The sequence below is a fragment of the Sorex fumeus genome, unplaced genomic scaffold (assembly GCF_029834395.1).
Source record: "Sorex fumeus unplaced genomic scaffold, SorFum_2.1 ptg000007l, whole genome shotgun sequence".
NCBI classification, from domain to species: domain Eukaryota; kingdom Metazoa; phylum Chordata; class Mammalia; order Eulipotyphla; family Soricidae; genus Sorex; species Sorex fumeus.
Genome location: NW_026606064.1, coordinates 43,366,191 through 43,386,963, shown reverse-complemented (window position 1 = coordinate 43,386,963; position 20,773 = coordinate 43,366,191).

The window sequence follows — 20,773 nt, the reverse complement described above, 5'->3', positions numbered from 1 at the left end:
TCTCAAACATCTCTGTGGATTGGGTATGTCTGTTCCTCTATGTCCTGAATTAGTTTATCAGGGGCTTGAATATATACTTTTTTCTGACATTCCCTGACGACTACCCTGATTTTGGAAAACAATAAGAGATAAAGATCAAAGTTTATTTTGAAATCCTAAAGTGTCAGATATCAGATACTCATGTATGTTGTAAATAAACTGAGGTACATAGGAGGTAAAGCAATCAGAAATGCTTAAAGCCTTCTTCCAGGAGAAAGCACAGAAGGATTAATAGGAAAGCTAAAGAGGCAGTCATCGTTAGAATGGTTCTGCTGTGCTATGGATTTTACTTTCCCCTATCAGAAGTCTACTTTGACCGACACAGCACAAAACAGAAGATCCTTCATATACTTAGAAATGGTATGAAAATAACATGCATTGGAACTGTTGTTTGTAGCCAGCATCTATTTTCCATGATTGTTGCTTATGCATAATCAACCTAATATAGGGTGCTGGAGAGGAAGTACAGCTGGTAGGGAACTTGCCTTGCATGTGGCTGACCTGGGGTCTATCCCTGGCAGCCTCATATGGTACACTGAGCACCGCCAGGACTAAGTCCTGAGTTCTGCTGAGTGTGGCCCTAAAACAAAAACATTAAACAAATTGGCCATCACCTAATATGTGCTCCTGCTCTGTATGCCCTATCACACACAACCTCTATATCCCTGGAGCACAGTGCTTAACTAGCACTGTTTTCTCTGTTTTCTCAATAAACTATAAGTTTCTCAAGGACACGTTCATCAAGAAGCACCAAAATGTTTGATTAATAAATGAATAAATAAAGCAAATGGCTTTTCTGAGGGACTTTCTGCATATCAGATTTGATTTATATTCTCTGTATTAGAAATGCTTTCTAGATCTTAGATTTCACTTTATAATTTTATGTTTGCAGGTACACTTCATTTTGCTCATAAAAGTGAAAAAAATTAGGTCATCTTTTTTGAAATTAAAATGCATCAATAATAAAAATTCTTTATTATTAAAAATATTGAAATTAAAATCCATTAATAAAAGTACCAGTCTGTAGGTTAGAAATATGCTCGAGATTGATGCTATCTGGCAAAATAATGATTATTCTAGAGCACTAGTGAACACTTTGTTGGCAATCATAATCAGTTTCATAAACTAATTAAGAGAAATAAAGACATGCTCATTCTCACTTGATCACTTGGTCACTTGACATCCCGTTACGCATTGATTTGTGCATTGATTTGCTCGAGAGGGTGCCAGTAATGTCTCCATTTGTAGCTGTCCCATGCTAGTGTAGCCCAATGGCAACTGCTCACTTCAAGAACACGAAGAGCCTCAAACTGATCATTCAGGCTCTTGACAAAGAAGTCTGACCATCTCTCGTAGGTGGGTGGCCATGTGATCTTTTGATGTCCCGTGGAATCCAATTGGTAATGGCTCTAGTCCAGCGGTCATCTCCAAATCGCATTACATGTACAGCCCATCTGATTTTCGATACCTTGGCAAACGAGACAGAGTCCCTGATTCTCGATCATCAACGGAGGTCGGAACTCCGGATTCCTTCTCACTTGAGTGAAATGTGATATTCCAAGCATAGCTCTTTCGATTCCTGTTTTGGGATACCTGAATAGCATTCTTGTCCTGTTTTCGTAGAGCTCAGTGGAGTCGAAAAAATGTGCCCAGAGCCAGAGTTTCTTTGTCCTCTCAACAACTTCTTTGATGCTCTTGAAGGCATTTCATGCCGCTCTCTTCCTCCTGTGCAGTTCTGGTGCCAAGTTGTTCCTCATGTTGAGTTCTCGACCCAGGTACACATAGCTGCTGCATTCAGAGATGTTTGTTCCATTGAGAGAAAATGGAACATCAAGGACTACTTTGTTTTTCATGAACATTGTCTTGGTGAGATTCAGCTGCAGTCTGACCTTTCTACACTCAGTGTCCAAGTCAGCCTGCATTTGTGCCAGTTGGCTAATGTTTGGTATTATTAGAATGATGTCATCAGTGAGGCAGAGGTGGTGTAGTTGCCGACTGTCTATCTTCACTCCCATTCCTTTCCATTCTAGTCGTTGCATGATGTTCTTGAAGGTGGCACTGAAGAGTTTCGGTGAAATGGTATCACCCTGCCAAACCCCTCTCTTTAAATTGATGATCACTTCCTTGTAGAATGGTGAGATCCTGGTGGTGAATCAGTAATACAGCTTGAGGAGGATCCTGATGTTTGAACACCCTGTTTGGCTAGGGCTTCAGTGACCGCTTCAGTCTCAACAGAATCAAAGACCTTCTTTAAATCGACGAACGTTAGACAGAGCAGCATCTCGAACTATAGAGAAACCTTAATGAGCTTGGTCACCATGTAGAGATGGTTGAATGTTCTGAATCCCTTTTGGAACCTGGCTTGCTCACACAGTTGTCCTTTGTCTAGTGTTCTGCCTATTCGATTGATGACTCAAGTGAATAACTTGTGGACGATGGATAACGGGCAGATCAGGCGATAGTTGCCTATGTCATGGATGTCTCCCTTCTTCTACAACATTTCGATCCTGCTGGTTTTCCACTGGGACGGAGTCTTGCATTCAGACAGGTAGCATGTGAAGAGCTGAGCCAGTGTATTGATGAGTAATGATAGCAGGTTCTTCAGGTGTTCGGGTCTTACCTTGTCTGGACCAGGTGTTATACACTTAAAGAAGTGATGAAATGGCGTGTCGGATTTCGTAAGGGAGAACATTGGGAAAGACATATCCATTCTGCGGAGTTTGGTATGTGAGCAGGTGAATGTGGCTATCGAAGAGATTAGAGTAGAATTCATGGATAATCTCCATTGAAGATGTGATAGATCCATCAGGATGTCAGAGGTCAGTCATCTTGTTCTTGTAGTTGACGAAGGACAGATGAGCATTGTGAATGCTTTTCACAGCTTCTGCTGCATCTGGCAAAACTCCTGCTCTTCTCTCTTTGAGTTCTTCCTTTATCGCTTCTCTGCACAGCTTTCCAAGCTCAGACGTTAGCTTGTGATTGCATGAGGCTCGTGCTAAACCACATTGGCGAATGAGCTCGAGAGCTTCTGATGACAGGGATCTGTTTGTGGCTTTCCCGCTCTCAGCATTCCTTGTACAGTCATGGAGGTGCTGAACCAGTCGATTGTATTCCTCGTCAATGTTGTCAATGACGGCATCTTCCCATGTTGCAGCAAAAGTGACAAAGAGCTCCCAGTTGGTCATTCTGGGAGTTCCCTTCTTAAACTTTGCTGTCCTCTCTCCCCACTCCATGAAGTAGAATTTTTCACGAAGGAGTTGGTGGTCTGATCCCATTTGGAATTTTGGGACAATGGTCAGGGAAAACTGTTTGAATATGATGTGGTCAATTTTGTTGTGGAACTGTCCACTGGGAGACTCCCATGTCCAACGTTTATATTCGGCCTTCTGGAACTGTGAGTTATCATGGATGGTCTTGGTCGACATGATGAACTCGGACAGTCTCTCACTCTGTTCTTTCCATTCTAGGCCATGGGTCCTGATGTGGAGTTTTTCGGCTGATCTTCTCGGCCCTATCTTGGCATTAAAATCACCAACAATGATCTTGTAGAAGGTGTGATCTTCTTTATAGAACTTCTCCAGCTCCATGTAGAACTTCTTAATTTCTTCTTAATCGTAGTTGGATGTTGGTGGGTAGACAACGTAGAAACTGCCAGCAGTGAGCCACATCTATTCAAGCATTATTGTTCAATCTGGGTTGTTAGGCATTTGAATGAATCACCGCTCATGGCCAAGTTTGTGCTGACAAGGACACCAACACCACTGACAACCTCTATTGCACATGTTCCAAGGAACAGTTCTCCAGTGTCGAAAATAGTGTGATGTGATTGATGCTTTCCTGTCTCGGTCAGACCAATGATGTTGTACTTGATTTGCACTTGCACCATCAGTTCCTTGATGGATGCTTCCGATGCTAGTGTATGTGCATTGAAGGTACAGATAGTCATTTTAGTCCTTCTTCGGTTTGGCAGCCTAGTTCGTCCCTGATATTTTATCAGCCTTTCCTTTCTCATCCTTCTTAATGCTGCCATACTCAGGGCTCTTTCAGGGTCAGGGGAATGATGCTCATTGTTTCTACTGTTTTTGGCATATCGAATATGCCACGGGGAGCTTGCCCGGCTCTGCTGTATGGGCGAGATACTCTCTGTAGCTTGCCAGGCTCTCCAAGACGGACGGAGGCTTTTAGGGTGACCTCTAATCGCCCTTACAGGTGTTCTCATGGTTCACACCATATTTGAATCCCATCAAATATGGTTCAATAATGATGGAAAATGGGTATTAAGTGTCTTATGATGTGTCAGAAAACAACCTGGAGCATGGAGGCCACTGGAGGTAGTGGAGGTAGTGGAGGTTGGCCGATGAGGTATTTATCTGGCACCAGCAGGGTGGGTCTTCTGTGTGTGTCTTCTGGGTGTGATCCCTGGGTTGCTGGAGATTGTTGGAAGCAATCAAACAGAGGATCTCTGTTTCCGGGTCCCATTGAGCCTTGGGTCCAAGGTCACAAAATTCTGCTTTACTTGGTTCTGTGAGGCTTCACTCATGCGTGAGGCTCAGTTTGAGCATTGGGAAAGTGTCCTGGAGTGTGGCAATGGCTGGGTAATGGAGGTAGTGGATGTCGGTCAATGAGTTAAGTTGACATATAATTAAATAATATACCCTGTATAATTCATATGATAGATGTATCATGTTTTCTGATGACAAGAAAATTATACATTTAGCTTATAACTGTTTGCATTTATGACTATTTATAATAAAAATCTGTTTTTTTATTAGAAATAAATATTATGGTAAACATATTAACACTTTTCAGATTTTGAAAGAAATATGTAGACATCAATTTTGTTCATGTAAATCCCAAGTAAATTTATACTCTAAGGATTGTAACAAATCCTACTCCTTCCATATGATTCTCTCCCTCAGCCACCCATCACTTCTTTTCTCCACCCACTACCTGTCTATGCCTTCCTGTCACCTACTTCCCAAGGCCTTCTCTCCTGCTGTCACACCTTCTTTTCCTCTATGCCCACCATCTGGAGTCAACGTTACACTGCAGGAGCTTCTCCATCCACATCTGTTGCAGGGACAGAAGTAACACAGACAGCTGCAACACTGCTGGGTGGCCAGGGTGTTGACATCAGTTAAGTTCTTTAAACTTTGACAGGGGCAAGCAAGAGACAAGGGCACCCAGGCCGAGAAAGCTTGATGGAAATCTCTACACTACAGTTTTTTTCAGTACACTGAACTGAAAGCAATTCTCCCTATGATAGATGAGAAAGAATTAAGGATTCTAGCTTATATCACATGAGAAAACTTATGAAATTCTGGACTCATAGAGGACAATCAATTTGTATATAAATATATGAAAAATAAATGAATTAAGAAGCCTGGTGGTTCAATCTATGGATCATTACTTGTCAATAAAAGTCATAGCAAGTTCTGTTTATGGGGGAATGAGTGAAAACCTGTCAAGGCTGAAAGCATTCTTTTTCCTGGCGTAAGAAAAAGGAAGGAATGAAGGAAGAAAGGAGGGACAGAGGGAGGGTGGAAAAAAGAAAGGAAGGAAAGAAGAATGGATGGAAGGAAGGAAGGAAGGAAGGAAGGAAGGAAGGAAGGAGAGAGAGAGGGAGGGAGGGAGGGAAGCAGGGAGGGGGAGGGAGGGAGGGAGGGAGGGAAGAAGGAAGGAAGGAAGGAAGGAAGAAAGGAAGGAAGGAAGGAAGGAAGGAAGGAAGAAAAAAAATAAAATAAAATCTGAAATTCTCACCAAAATTCTATTCTGCTTGAAAATAGAATGAGCTAACTACAATGCACTGGAACTGTTATAAAATGCCATGGTATGTATTTTCTCTTTTAATACCTTGGGAGAAGAAATTATATTTTGTACATTTTCAGTTGAAAAGATTGAAATCATAAAATTAAATAGCACCATGTTCATCAAGATAATAAAATTAGGGGGCTGGAGCTATTAGCACAGTGGGTTGGGCATTTGCCTTGCACGCGGCCAACCGAGGTTCGATTCCCAACATCCTATATGGTCCCCTAAGCATCACCAGGAGTAATTCCTGAGTGAAGAGCCAGGAGTAACCCCTGTGCATTGCCGGGTGTGACCCAAAAAGTAAAAATAAAGATAATAAAATTAAGATGTAAATATTAAAGTGAAGTTTATATTCAAGACTAGTTTTACTTTATAATATTTCATGAAATATATCCAGTAAAATTGCTTATCTCTTCTGCTAGAGTAATAGATAATAATAGCAAACTAAAGTTTATTAAATACCCACTAAAAAGTAGGTATAAGTCAGATAAAAATGATCTTATTCCTATAAATTTCTTGAAGAATGTCAACTCTAGTTTTCAGTCCTCTGATAGAGACTGTAATAGGTCATAGAAAGGCAAATTGGGTCCAGGTATTTTGGGAGAGGGGGTGTCCAAGTGGTGTTCAGGATATCCAGAGTCTCTCCCAGTGAGTCTCAGCTAATTTGCCTGGCAGTTGAAAGCAACAGTCCTCTGGTCCAGAGGTTACCCCAGACCACTCAAGCAGTGCTCAAAGGTTTCTAGGGCCTGCCAAACTGGGGAATCTAATGGAAAAGCATATACCTTAACCTATTTGATATCTTCCATCCTTCAGAACCCCAAATCTTTTTTTAATCGACTTCTCACCATTTCCTGATGAGTACTTTTCATCAACAGTAAGGTCACTTTCATAACTTTTATTCATACTTATTTTGGTGAGGGACGTGTGGGGGTGGGGCTAGCTGTTGAAGATGGCCCTTAAACAGTGATGAGGAGGTCCAGGAATTCAGTCAACCAGGTTCAAGTGAGATTCTTAGGACGTGATACTACCCAGACCCCACAGTGCTGGGGATTACCAGGCCACTCCACCAGTGCTTGGGGTCTCTAGAGATGCCCCAGGATCATGTGGTTCTGGTATTGAATTACTGTGCGTAAGGAATATTCCTTAACTATTTTACTATTGCTCTGGTCCTGCATGCATATTTAATTAGCACAGAGCCTTGAGATCAAATACCAGGTATGACTTACTAAAAGAAAAAAAAAGGACTCTGATATAGAAATACATTGTATTTGTTACCTTATTTATTTATTTATTTATTTGTTGAATTATTATGAAATACACAGTCATGAGGTTGTTCATTACTGGGTTTCTGTCATACATTGTTTCAACATCTATCACTTCACCAGTGTACATTTCTCACCACTAATACCCCCAGTTTCCCTCCTAATACCTTAAGCTGCTCTCCTCTCCAGTCACAGCCTACATCTACACCAGGAAATTTTCTTTCTTTCTTTCTTTCTTTCTTTCTTTCTTTCTTTCTTTCTTTCTTTCTTTCTTTCTTCCTTCCTTCTTCTTTTTCTTCTTCTTTGTCATCTTCGTCGTCTTCGTCTCTTCCGCTTCCTCTTCCTCTTCTTCTTCCTCTTCCTCTTCCCCTTCTCCTTCTCCTTCTCCTCCTCCTCCTCCTCCTCCTTCTCCTCCCTCCTCCTCCTCCTCCTCCTCCTCCTCCTCCTCCTCCTCCTCCTCCTCCTCCTTCTTCTTCTTCTTCTTCTTCTTCTTCTTCTTCTTCTTCTTCTTCTTCTTCTTCTTCTTCTTCTTCTTCTTCTCCTCCCTCTCCTCCCCCTTCTCCTCCTTCTTCTCCTTGTCCTTCTCCTTCTCCTTGTCCTCCTCCTTCTCCTCCTCCTTCTCCCTTCTCCTTCTCCTTCTCCTTCTCTTCTCCTCCTTCTCCATCTCCTTCTTCTCCTTCTCCTTCTCCTCCTTCTCCTTCTCCTCTCCTCCTCCTCCTCCTCCTCCTCCTCCTCCTCCTCCTCCTTCTCCTCTCTCTCTGTCTCACACTCTCACTCTCTTTTTTTCCTTTTCTTTTTTTAGGTCACCTGGTGATGCTCAGGGGTTACTATTGGCTTTGCACTCAGGAATTACTCCTGGAGGTGCTCCATATGGGATTCTGAGAATTGAGCCCGGGTCACCCTACCTGCTATGCTATTGCTCCAGCCCCTCTCACTCTTTTTTTTTTTCAGGGCGTTAGGGTTTGCAATATTGGTACTGAGAAGTTATCATGTCTATCCCTTTACCCACTATCAGCATTCCATTCTTGTCCAGAGTGATCATTTTCAACTATCATTGTCTTACTGGTTCCTTCTCTATCCTAACTGCTCTCGCCTTGTCCTGCCACACCTAGAAAGCTTTAATCTGTTGACCAGTCCTGGGTCTTGTTTTTATTGTCTGTGGGTATTAGGCTCACATTATACTTTTTTATATCCCACAAATGAATGCAATTGTCCTATATCTGTCTCTCTCCTTTTGACTCCTTTCACTCAGCGTCAGACTCTCCAAGTCCCTTCATTTACAAGAAAATTTCATGATTTGATTTTCCCTAACTGCTGCATAGTATTCCATTGTTTAGATGTACCATAGGTTCTTGATCCATTTGTCTGTTCTCAAGCAGTTGGGTTGTTTCCAGATTTTTGGCTACTGTGAATAGAGCTGCAATGAACATTGAAGTACAGATGACATTTCTGCTGTGTATTTTTGGGCCCCCAGGGTATATTCCCAAAACTGGTATTGCTGGACCATAAGGAAGCTAAATTTCTAGGTTTTTAAGGGATGCTCTCTCTCTCTTTTTTTCAAAAAGGCTAGACCAATCGGTATTCTCACTAACAATGAAGAAGAGTCCATTACTTCCCGCAGCCATGCCAACATTGGTTGCTTTTGCTTTTTATTTTTTGATATGTGCCAATTTCTGTGATGTGAGATACCTCATTATTTTTATTTGCATTTTCCTGATGATTAGTGATGCAGAACATTTTTTCATGTACCTTTTGGCCATTTGTATTTCTTCTTTGAGGAGTTTTCTGTCCATCCCCCCCCCCATTTTTAATGGGGCTGGATGAATTTTTCTTGTAAAGTTCTATTAGTGCCTTATATATCTTTGACAGTAACCTTTTATCAGATGGATGTTGGATAAATAATTTTTACAATTCCATGGGCTGTTTTTGTATCTTCATTATTGTTTCTTTTGAGGTGCAGAAGCTTATTAGTTTAATGTAGACTAATTTATTTATCTTTTATTCTTCTTGCTTTGTGTCTCAACTTTGAAGATGCCTTGACTTTAGTATCATGGAGGGTTCTGCCTATTTTTTCCTTCATGTACCTTATGTACTCAGGTCTGATGTTGAGGTCTGTAATACATTTTGATCTGACTTTTGTGCCTAGCATCTGAGTTCTGATTATTAATTTTTTTGCATATAGCGGTCCAGTTCTCCCAACAATACTTGCTGAAGATGCTTTACTTGCTCTACTTCATATATCTTGCTTCTTTATCAAAGGTTAAGTGATCATACATTTGAGGGTCTGTGTCAGAATATTAAACTCTATTCCATTAGTCTGCAGGTCTGTCTTTGTTCCAATAACACACTGTTTTAATTGCTACAACTTTATAGTTCACTTTGAAGTTGGGGAAGGTGATGCCTCCCAACTTCTTTTCCCTAAGGATAGTTTAAGCAATTTGTGGGCCTTTATTGTTTTATATGCATTTCAGGAGTTTTTGATGTATTTCTTTGAAAAATGTCATGAGTATTTTTTTAAAATATAGGACTATTACAATTTATTCAGCAATTGATTAAACTGACTGAATTAGGCATGAACTCCACACTACTTTTTTTTTAAAATGAATCACCGTGAGATACAGTTACAAAGATTTCATGTCTGAGATTCAGCCATACAATGATCGAACACCCATCCCTCCACCAGTGCACACTTTCCACCACCAGTGTCCCCAGTATATACACCATCCACTGTCCCAGTCCTCACTCTGTCTCCATGGCAGACAATTTCCCCAGTACTCTCTCTCTACTTTTGGGCATTATGTTTTGCTCAGATTTTCCCACCACCATTCAAGCCTGCCTGCCAGGGGCAGATGATAGATCATTTATTGTCCCTTGCTCATTTTGAATATAATGGGTGCATAGCTTTGTGATTTTGGAATCCTAGATTGTAGATGGTTGGGTTCCAGAGACATATCTGTAGAGCACTAGTTCATTTTGGAATTCAACTGTGCATCTCTGGCCCAGGGATGTTGATGTGCTAAGATGGCGCCCAGAGGCACATTGTGGGTGTGACAGCCAGGCTGACAAGCAAGCGAAAATCCAGGGAGGGACAGCCTGGAACCTCTGCTGTGCCTCTGCCACCATGTGACATGGACTCAGTCCAGGATTTAGTCCTGGACTTCGAATACCTGGGCCTTGCTTATGGAAGCTCTTGGTCACTAGGATTCCAAAGGGCTTAGGCAGGGAGACTGCACCTGCTCCAATTGAGGTGCCCCAGTGAAATTGGCTTGGCATGGGGCCCAGAGAGATATCCAACACTGTGATGTCTTTCAGGACTCGCTATTGTGTCTCTGGACCAGGGATGTTGGTACGCGAAGATGGCACCCAGGGGCACATTGCGGGCATGACAGCCAGGCCTACGAGCAGGTGGAGATTCAGGAAGGGACAGCCCGGCATCTGCCACCATGCGGCATGGAGATTTAATCTTGGAACCTGCATACCTGGGCCTTGCACGTTGAAAATCTTGGTCACTGGGTTTCCATCTGGAGTAGGCAGGGAGAGTGCACCTGCTCCATCTGGGGTGCGCTGGTGAAATTGATTCAATATGGGTCCCCGAGAGATCTCCGGCTCTGTGGTGTCTTTCGAGACTCACTGCTGTGTCGCTGGTTTTTGATCTCTTTAGAGATTTATTTATGAGTCTCTGAAGCAAGGCCAGTGATAGAGTTTACAGGGTGGCACTGGAGTTGGTTTGTATAGGTGACTGCCAGTTCTTCCATATGTATTGGGAAATGGGGGAAGGTAGCCCACCCCAGCTCCATGAAAGCTTGGAGATTTCAGTCACAAAACCCACATACCTGAATTTTCAGCAGATTATATCTTGGTGAGGTCTGTCCTGAGATGGTGGAATCAGGCTGGGGGTATTGAGGTGATTTTGGGTTGTGGAAACAAACGGCTGGTGGTGGTTCTCCTTGGGCTGACACAGGTCAACCTGTCCTGCTCCAATTTACCCCTGTCTGTTCATCCATGCGCGGGTCCAAGATTTACTGTGGCTTTTGATGTCTTTCAAGATTTATCTATGCATCTCTGAAATAAGGCCAATAAATGACCTTGTATAGCCGAGGTGGTTTGTGGGAATGGCTCCCAATTTCTTGGTAAAATTGTTCCCATGTTGTTGAGGTCCAGCGAAAGGCACAGGGGCAATTTTGGGGTGTCGGGAAGTCTGAAGGATCCATCAAGCTGCTGATGCAATTGCCCTGCAGGTACAAGTTGACCTGTTGGTGCACCATACCCCCCAGTGATATGTATTCTTCTTCTTTTTTTTTTAGTTTTATTGAATCACCGTGAGATAGTTATAAGCTTTCATGTTTTGGTTACATTCACACAATGATCAAACACCCATCCCTCCAGCAGTGCACATTCCCCACCACCAATATCACCGGTATACTCCCCCTTTCCCACCCTCCTTCTGTCTCCATGGCAAACATGATTACCCCATAATCTCTCTCTACTTTTGGGCATTATGGTTTGCAATGCAGACACTGAGAGGTTATCATGTTTGGTCCTTTATCTACTTTCTGCACACATCTTCCATCCCAACCGATTCCTCAGCCATATTTTTCTTAGTGATCCCTTCTCTATTCCAGCTGCTTTCTCCCCTTTGCTCATGAGGCATGCTTCCAGCTATAAAGCAATCTATCTGTCCCGTGTATCTACTGTCCTTAGGTGTCAGCCTCATGTTATGTTGTTTTATACTCCATAAATGAGTGCAGTCTGTCTATGTCTGTCCCTCTCTTTCTGACTCATTTCACTTAGCATGATACTCTCCATGTCTAGCCTATCCATTTATAAGCAAAGTTCATGACTTCATCTCTCCTGACAGCTGCATAATATTCCATTGTGTAGATGTACCAAAGTTTCTTTAACCAGTCGTGATGTGTATTCTTATAGGAACTGCATTGAACTGTATAATTCTTTGCTGAGAATTGACATTTGAACAATTTTAATTCTCCCAATCCATGATCAGAGGATGTATCTCCATTTCCCCATGATCTATTTTATTTTTTGAAGTATTATTTTGTAGTTTTCTTTGTACAGGTCTTTTACCTCCTAAGTTAAGCTGATCTGAGGTACTTGATTTTCTGAGACACAGCTGTGAATGGGATTAGTTTTTAATATCATACTCTTCTTTTTCATTACTTGAATATAGAAAAACCATGGGCTTTGAGGTATTGATTTTGTAATCTGCACTCTATTGTACAAATGCATTGTTTCTAGGAACCTTTTGGTAGAGTCTTGAGAATTCTCTAAGTACATTATCATGTTCATCTGCAAATAATGAGAGCTTGCTTTATTCCTTTCCTACCTGAATATCCTTGATATCTTTTTCTTCCCAAACTACCAAGTATTGGCAAGCACTTCCAGTACAATATTGAATGAAGTGCTGAGAGTTTTTTGCCATTTTTATTCATGAAATAATTTTCAGTATGAAAAGGAGGTTATGTAATATAGAAAAAAAACTAGAACACTGGCAAAGAATTTCAATTTAAATCAGAAAATAAAAAATATACTAGGTGTGACAGTTAACTCTCACACATGACATTCACATTTCACAAGCTGACCCCTCTTCCATGCCTAATCAATGCTCTTTCTTTATTCAAGGCTCAGTTAAAATGCCACATATCCATGTAACTTTCCATGATTTCCTGCAAACAATGACCTTTCCTGATCCTTTGAGCTCTTAGCATTTCTAATAACATCTTTCCACTAGTATAAGACCATTCAAATTTTTTATGCTCACTTATTAAACAAATTTATATATATATAGTGAGGAATGTGTAAGTAATGAGTGTTAACAGACTATATGAGCATTTTCCAAGGAGATCAAAAATAAAAATATTGTTAAGTTAGACGACATAGAATGAGACCGGAGTTCCATTAGAAAAGATATTGGGGAGGGGGCAGTCCCAGGAAGAAAACAAGATGTAGAATTATTGAGGTTACTTCTATTGTTGGTTGTACATTGGAATCACCTGCAGAACTTCAAAAATTCTGACAAATACTTTTATTTTTATATTTATCAGTTATTTTGATGCATCTACCTTTGAAAGGGGATCAGACATTGCAGTGGCTTTAGAAATTCTGAGTATCCAAGAAAGAAGGATGGTTTCTTTTAACAGATGAGATAAACTTAGAGAGAATTTTCCTGCTGATAAATATAGTGAAGGAAAGGCTAAACATTCAAAAGAGAGGGAGGAATAAACGGAATGGAGTCTCTGAGGACAAGTTCAGTGCAAGAGGGATTAGCATTAAACTTCTCCCATTCCCATTCTAAAAGTTTTAAGATACAGATGAAATTTTAAGGCAAGAAGAAAAATAATCATTGAGGTGGTTATTCCCTGATAACTTTAATTTGTCTTGTTAGGTAAATAAGGCTCTCTGTCAAGAATAAAGAAAAGGGGATGTGTAGAGAATTTAAGGAAACTGACAGTGATTTGAAATTGTTCTTGAGAAAATAGTCCTTGAGAAAATAGTCAATAACCATTACTTCTCACCTAGACCACTATAATACCTCCCACCTTATATCCAAGCACTTATTCTAGTCCCTTAATAATCAGATTATCTTTCTCAAATATAATAGGATCATGACATTAGTTGAAAGCAAACAAATTGTTTTCCATCATTTTTTATACATACGATTTAAATTCTTTCACAGGGATTTTTAAAAAATTTTTATTAGTGATATATCATGAAGTACAGTTGTATACTTACAATTTTTTGTGCTTGGGTTTCAATTATACATTGATCAAATACCCATCCCTCCACCAGTGCCCATTTCCCACCACCACGGATCCCAGTATCCCTCCCACTCCCCACCAATTTAGTCCCAAAAATACATCTCATTTTTTCTAGTCAGGTGATCCTCACTTTCTCTACTCACTTTCTCTATTCTTAACATCCTCTAAATTCCTCATAAGTTGAGGTATTAGAGAGTACAGTCATTGTTTTCCTAGGGTTGAAAATCCCTTGCCATAACTTTTTCCCTAGTTTCTTGTACTCAGCCCTTTCTAGTTGTTTTCTGTTTCTTTTCCTTTTCTTTCTTTCTTTCTTTTCTTCTGTATTTTTTTAGTGGTGAGGATTATATTCAGGGCCTCATGCATGAAAGTCACTTTATATTTATTTATTTATTTTATCCTCATGGGTTACTCCTGACTCCATATTTGAGATCACTACTAGAAATGCTTAAGGGACCACAGGGCAGCTGGGATAAAGTCTGGGTCTGCCACACGTAAGACAATTACTTTTCCCTCTATACTATCTCTCTGACCCATTGATATGCACTTATTAAAGAACTCAAGCCCCAGGCCTCAAGTTTCTCTTTCATGATTACCTAGACTAGATCCTACTTGCCTCTTACACTTTCTCATGGTACCTATACCATACCTTCAATGATATGGCATTGTGGAGCATGGCGACAGGCACCAGAGCTGATAATATCTGTCCCTGTATAGCAGATAAGACCTGTTCCTGTCTGGGTGTATTTCTCAAGCACCAAGTATCTGGTGATGAATCCCACCCCCCAAGTATTACCACCTAACTGCTTTCCCAACTGCAGCTTCTAGCCTTATCTGGGATTGGGTTGAAACAAAGCAGAGTTGGAAAGGTAATAGGTCACTTGTGCTAAAATTTATGTGATTGGACCATTCTCTTAAGCCAAGACCCTCTATAAAATATGCGTATAGCTGGCAATAGAGAGCCATCAGCTATCTCGCAGAGAGGGTTCTCTGCGTACTAGTCATCCTTCGTGCCCGTCTGCCCTGACCCAGTATGCAACATGTCTGGGCACATTGGGGAAGACTGTTCCCCAACATCTGACGCCCTGAATGTGGGGCATCTAAAAAGTTAATCAGTAAAGTTTTCAGACAGATGTGTTCCCCTGACCCGACCTGGGGGAATACCGGGCTTCTTCAGCCCCTCAGCTATCTTTCTTTGTCTCATTTTCTTCCTGGTCTTTCTTTTTTTAAAAAATTTTTATTAGTGAAACATCATAAGGTACAGATGTAGACTTACAATTTTTTGTGCTTGGGTTTCAGTTATATAATGATCAAGTACCCATCCCTTCACCAGTGCTCATACTCTACCACCAATGATCCCAGTATCCCACCCACCCCAGCCCCATGCCACCCTGTCTCTGTGGCGGGGCATTCCCTTTTGTTCTCTTTCTCCTTTTGTGTGTTGTGGTTTGCAAAACAGGTATTGAGTGGCAATCATGTTTGATTATATAATGTACTTTCAGCATGCATCTCCCATCCTGGGCAGATCTTTCCAACACCCTTTATTTGGTGTTCCCTTCTCTATCTGAGCTACCTTTTCCCCCCAGCATGTGCAGCTGGCCTACAAGCTATGGAGCAAGCCTCCTGGTACTTATCTCAACTATTCTTGGGTGTTACTCTTCTATTTTGTTACTTTGTATTTCACAGATGAATGCGATCTTTCTATATCTGTCCCTCTCTTTTTGACTCATTTCACTTAGCACTATACTTTTCATGCAGAACCACATGTATGTAAATTTCATGACTTCTTTTCTAACAGCTGCATAGTATTCCATTGTGTAGATGTACCAAGGTTTCTTTAACCAGTCATCTGTTCTCAGGCATTCAGCTGTTTTTCCAAATTTTAGCTAATATGAATAGTGAAGCAATGAACCTAGAAGTGCAGATGTCATTTCAATTATACTTTTTTGCCTCTCCAGGATATATTCCCAGGAGTGGTATTGCTGGGTCAAATGGGAGCTCAGTTTTTAATTTTTTGAGAATCGTTCATGCTGTTTTCCAAAAGAGCTGAACCAGTTGGCATTTCCACCAGCAGTGAAGGAGAGTCCCCTTCTCCCCACATCCACACCAACACCTGTTGCTTTTGTTCTTTTGGATGTGGGCCAGTCTCTGTTGTCTGAGATGATATCTCATTGTTGTTTTGATCTGCATCTCCCTGATGATTAGTGATGTAGAGCATTTTCTCATGTGCCTTTTAGTCATTCAGATTTCTTCTTTGAGAAAGTTTCTTTTCATTTTATCACCCCATTATTATTATTGGGTTGGATGTTCTCTTCTTCTGGAGTTCAACCAGTGCTTTGTATATCCTTGATATAAACCCCTTATCAGATAGGTATTGGTGAATATCCTTTCCCATTCTTTAGATTGTCTTTGTATTTTGGCCACTGTATCTTTTGTGGTGCAGACGCTTCTTAGTTTAAGATAGTCCTATTTGTTTATCTCTATTTCCACTTGGTTGGTCAGTGGAGTATTGTCTTTGAGGATACCGTTAGCCTCAGTATCATGGAGGTTTTACCGACCTTATCTTCAATGTACCTTACGGATTCTGACCTGATGTTGAGGTCTTTAATCCATTTTGATCTGATTTTTGTGCATTCTTCCTGGTCTTTCTTTTTACTAACAGCCTTTTTTATTTCCTTTCTACTTTTGAATTCTGAACCTGTGAGCGAAGTGCCCCAAGTGAGTGTCTGGAGAGTGAGTGAATAAAGCCCCACAGTTTTGGCTACGGGGTCTGAGTGGGCTCCAACCTGTGGTTCCGTGGATTCCACAACAGCTGAAGGAATCTTGCCTCACAAAGGAACAACCTGGCAGGGAGGTTATACCTGCATTTCAATGCCAAGGGAACCTTAAGGTCCCTCAAGAAGTCTGGCCGGGAGACCACCAGAGAATTGCCTATCCCCTCCTCCCCACCTTCCTCTTCTTATCCATAACCATGGGAGCTATAAGCTCTCTTATTCTAAGCAACCTGCAAGAGATCTTACGCTCTCATGGAATGAAACTTACCTGGTCTCAGAGTGAGGATTTTGGGGGACATACGTGTGAGATCACTCCCTAGATCACCGAACCCACCCTGGCCTCTAGGACTCAGGCAAGAGATAAGAAAGTATTTCCCCTGAAATTTTTGCTGTTCTTTTGACCCTCTGCCAGTATGTTAAGTCTTTGAAGAAGCTTGAACTCCACAGGAGCCTTGAATGCATTCCCAGGCTGACCAAGTTCACCCAGGGAGGCCCTTGTTGGGGAGGAGTTAGACACTACTTCTAGGGACCCTGCAGAAAACCTTTCTTTGCCTTTCCTTTGTCCTACTAATCTGTTCATTGCCTTAATTAGCTCCTGCCATCAGGTCCCATGGTCTTCACCCAGCCCCTTTGTGCAGTTCCTTAGCAATCAGGTGTCCTGCCAGGCACAACCTCCCTTTATCCTGTGCTTGTAGTGCCAGGGGTGCCCAGTACGTGGACCCCCTATTCTCAGGAACTTAAGGATCTGCGCACCTCCATTAAGGAGGATGACTTTAAGAAGCCTTGGACAAAGTTCATACTGTACACCATTTCTATATTGCTTAACACTCCCCTTATTTGCAGGACATTACTTGCATTGTACTGCTGGGCTCTTTTTCTTCAGTGGGAAGCTTTTTAAAGAGATGAGTGCTGGGAGGCTGACCACCATAATGTATACTCCCAGGAACCACCAGCTTGGACCTTAGATCACCTACTGGGAGAGGGAGTAGCTAGGGATCCGCACAACCTGTTTCATTAGCCAGCTGGATTTTTCACCCATGTCTGTTTATGGGCAAATCAGTCCTGGGAGAGGCTCATGCCTGGTGCTGATGGACCCTCTGGCGCATCTGTAACTTCCCTGCATCAGAAAGCAACAGAGCTTTTTCCCGAAAGCTTGTTCAGAGAGTCAAAATATCGAGCACAAAGTCTCAGAACCCATTATTCAGGATGAAATGGTACACCAATTGGTTGGAGATGGAATGACTCCTGAATGCAAGCGTGCCTACGAGGGCATGCAGCATGCTCATTATAAGGATTGGATCATAAAATCACAAAATATAGAATCATCCTCCTTCCATGCTGCATCAACCCTCACTGCTTTAAATACAGTGACTTGGCTCATTGAGGAATAAAGTTCCCAGAAGGACTTTGCCCAGAGGAGCTCCCTCCAAACTTAATATCCTCTGCCCTCGGTGTCAGGAGGTACATCATTGGAAAAAGGACTGCAAGTCCAAAACCCACAAAGATGGGTCCCCTCTGAAGAATTTAGCACCCACATCTATTCCCACAAAAAAAATTTCTGGACTGTCCCAATAGTCCAGAACGCCAACTGATTCCCGTGTCTGATAAGAAAACTCTGTCTCAGAAAGTAAAAAAAAGTAAGCAACTATCAAAATTTATTTTGCTGGCTTTATACTATCAAAAGCATTTTCTCGACCAATTTTAACAAGCAGGAAACAGGCTGGTTAGGCTGGGAAATGGGGGACAATCCCAATTGGCCCATGGGCTTAAATTTTGCCCTGGGGACTACCCGTTCCTTTCTCAGTCCATCAGTTTTCTCCCTGCCACTCTTGAAGGGTCAGATAGATTATTCAAGGGAGGCAACTGCCTATATATATATGTATATATATACATATATAGCTGTAGTGATAGCACAGCGGTAGGGCATTTGCCTTACAAGCGACCAACATGGCTGACCCGAGTTCGATTCCTCCGCCCCTCTCAGAGAGCCCGGCAAGCTACCGAGAGTATCTTGCCCGCACGGCAGAGCCTGGCAAGCTACCCGTGACGTATTCGATATGCCAAACACAGTAACAACAAGTTTCATGATGGAGACATTACTGGGCCCACTCGAGCAAATCGATGAACAACGGGAGGACCATGATATATATATGCACATGTACATGTGATGTTTGTTGTTTTTCTGTTTGTCTGTCTGTCTGTCTGTCTGTCTGTGTTGAGTACTCAAAGGTTAGAGTCAGGTTAAAATCAGAAGTACAAATCCTTAGACTTGGGCAAGTAGGATCATTACGAGAGATCAGAGTGATATGCAACATAGCAATTTAAAAGGCTCAGGTGTTTTGGGACAGAGAATTTGAAATTCTCAATCAAAATTTCTTATTGGAAGAACATTAATGGTTATTAACAGTTAAAATTCTTTTGAATTTCAGAATCTGTACTATCTAGGAAGAGCTACAGAACTGGAGCAGGAAACTAAAGTGAAATAAGTGTTCAGAGAATGCAAGACTTTATCTTACAAGCCTCAGCCAATCTTAATGAAAACTTAGTCTGGTTTACAAAACAATAAAGGTACAGAAGTCACCAAAAACAGTTTGCTCATGTTTTCATAAACATTGGCAGTCAAGTGTTTTCTTATGCTAATATCAAAGTTTGTAAAAACAGGGGACTTTTTCTGTGTCTGAAAGCTTGTTTGTATCCTTGTAGAATTATTGAAATATCCGGTGTAGAAAGCTCAGTATTCCGGATTTAAAATAACTAAGGAAAAAGAAATACTGAAATTAAACCTAAGAAGTTTTTCTCATATTTCATAAAAATTGGTTCAAAGGGTTTTTTATGCTGGCATATATATATATGTATATATATATATATATTTGTATCTGCATTGGATTATTAGAATCTGAGTTGAAATAGTTGTGGTACCTAAAAACAGGTTCAAAGGGTAATGGTTTAGTTTAAAATATGAGTTTTTAGAGTTATAAGATTGGTTGCAAAACTTAACCTACCAGTGTTTCATTTGATCTCTGAGACTTTTGGTGATTAAAATTTCTAGAGTTACTTAGCAAAGAGTTATGATGGGTTAATCTCAGGTGTCAGCTTGATAGTCTGGAGCCATAACACTGTACCTTGGTAAACATTGTAAAGATAATAGGTTTTACTCTGGAATTCCAGACTAGCTTCAAAAAACCTTGGTAAAAATTTTAGGGATAACAGGCGTTCCTGTTGGAATTCCAGAACCAGCTTCAGGCCTTCTTACCAAAGGGAAAAAAGTGAGCCACTTTAAAATCCAAGTGGCTGGAAACTGCCCTTTTGGACTTCAGTGACCTTACAATCACCGAAGAAAGGCAGTTGCCTCCCTCCCCCCCCCCCCCCACCCCGGACTAATTAAAGCTGAGAATGGTAATAATTTACAGCCTCATTCTGATTTCAGAAGTTGATATCTAAGTGTTAAAAGTTTTGAATGCCTTTTGAATAGAAAATTTCCAGACAACAAAATATGTATTTGTGGTAAAAGGAATTTAAAGTTTAAAGTATTCTGGCAGAAGAGTTTTGTCTCAAGAATTATGAAAGGAAATAGAAGATAAAACAGAAAACTAGAAGGAATATTTGTCCATCATACTGAAATAAATATAGACAATCTAAAACTTTGCTCCCTTTCTCTATATTGTGTGATTTTCAAAAATTGTTTAAAATACAAGCTTAAACTGCATATATGATTATTTGAGTTGTATACTGGAGAGAAAACAAAAAATTGAGCTTAAATTCATTTAATAGAATAAAATACAAAATGCAGTTCACTGGAAGCGATGAAGTGGGCAAAGATTGAAGGGAAATATAGGTAAATAAAATATATGAATCTTGTAAGTATGTTGACTTCCTTTTATCCATATTTTCCATGTATTCTATCTTATAAGATCTTTAATTGAGAGCATTGTAAGCCTTTTGAATAACTATAGAACCGATGCAATGCTTTGAAATGGTATTGCAGAGTAGTTTTGTCATGTAAAATGAGATGATTAGTAACGTGTGTCCAAACTTGGGAGATCATGCAGACTGTTCAGTGAGTTTAAACTTGTGGGATAACTATAAAGAATATAGAAGTATGTCTTAAGTTAGAAAG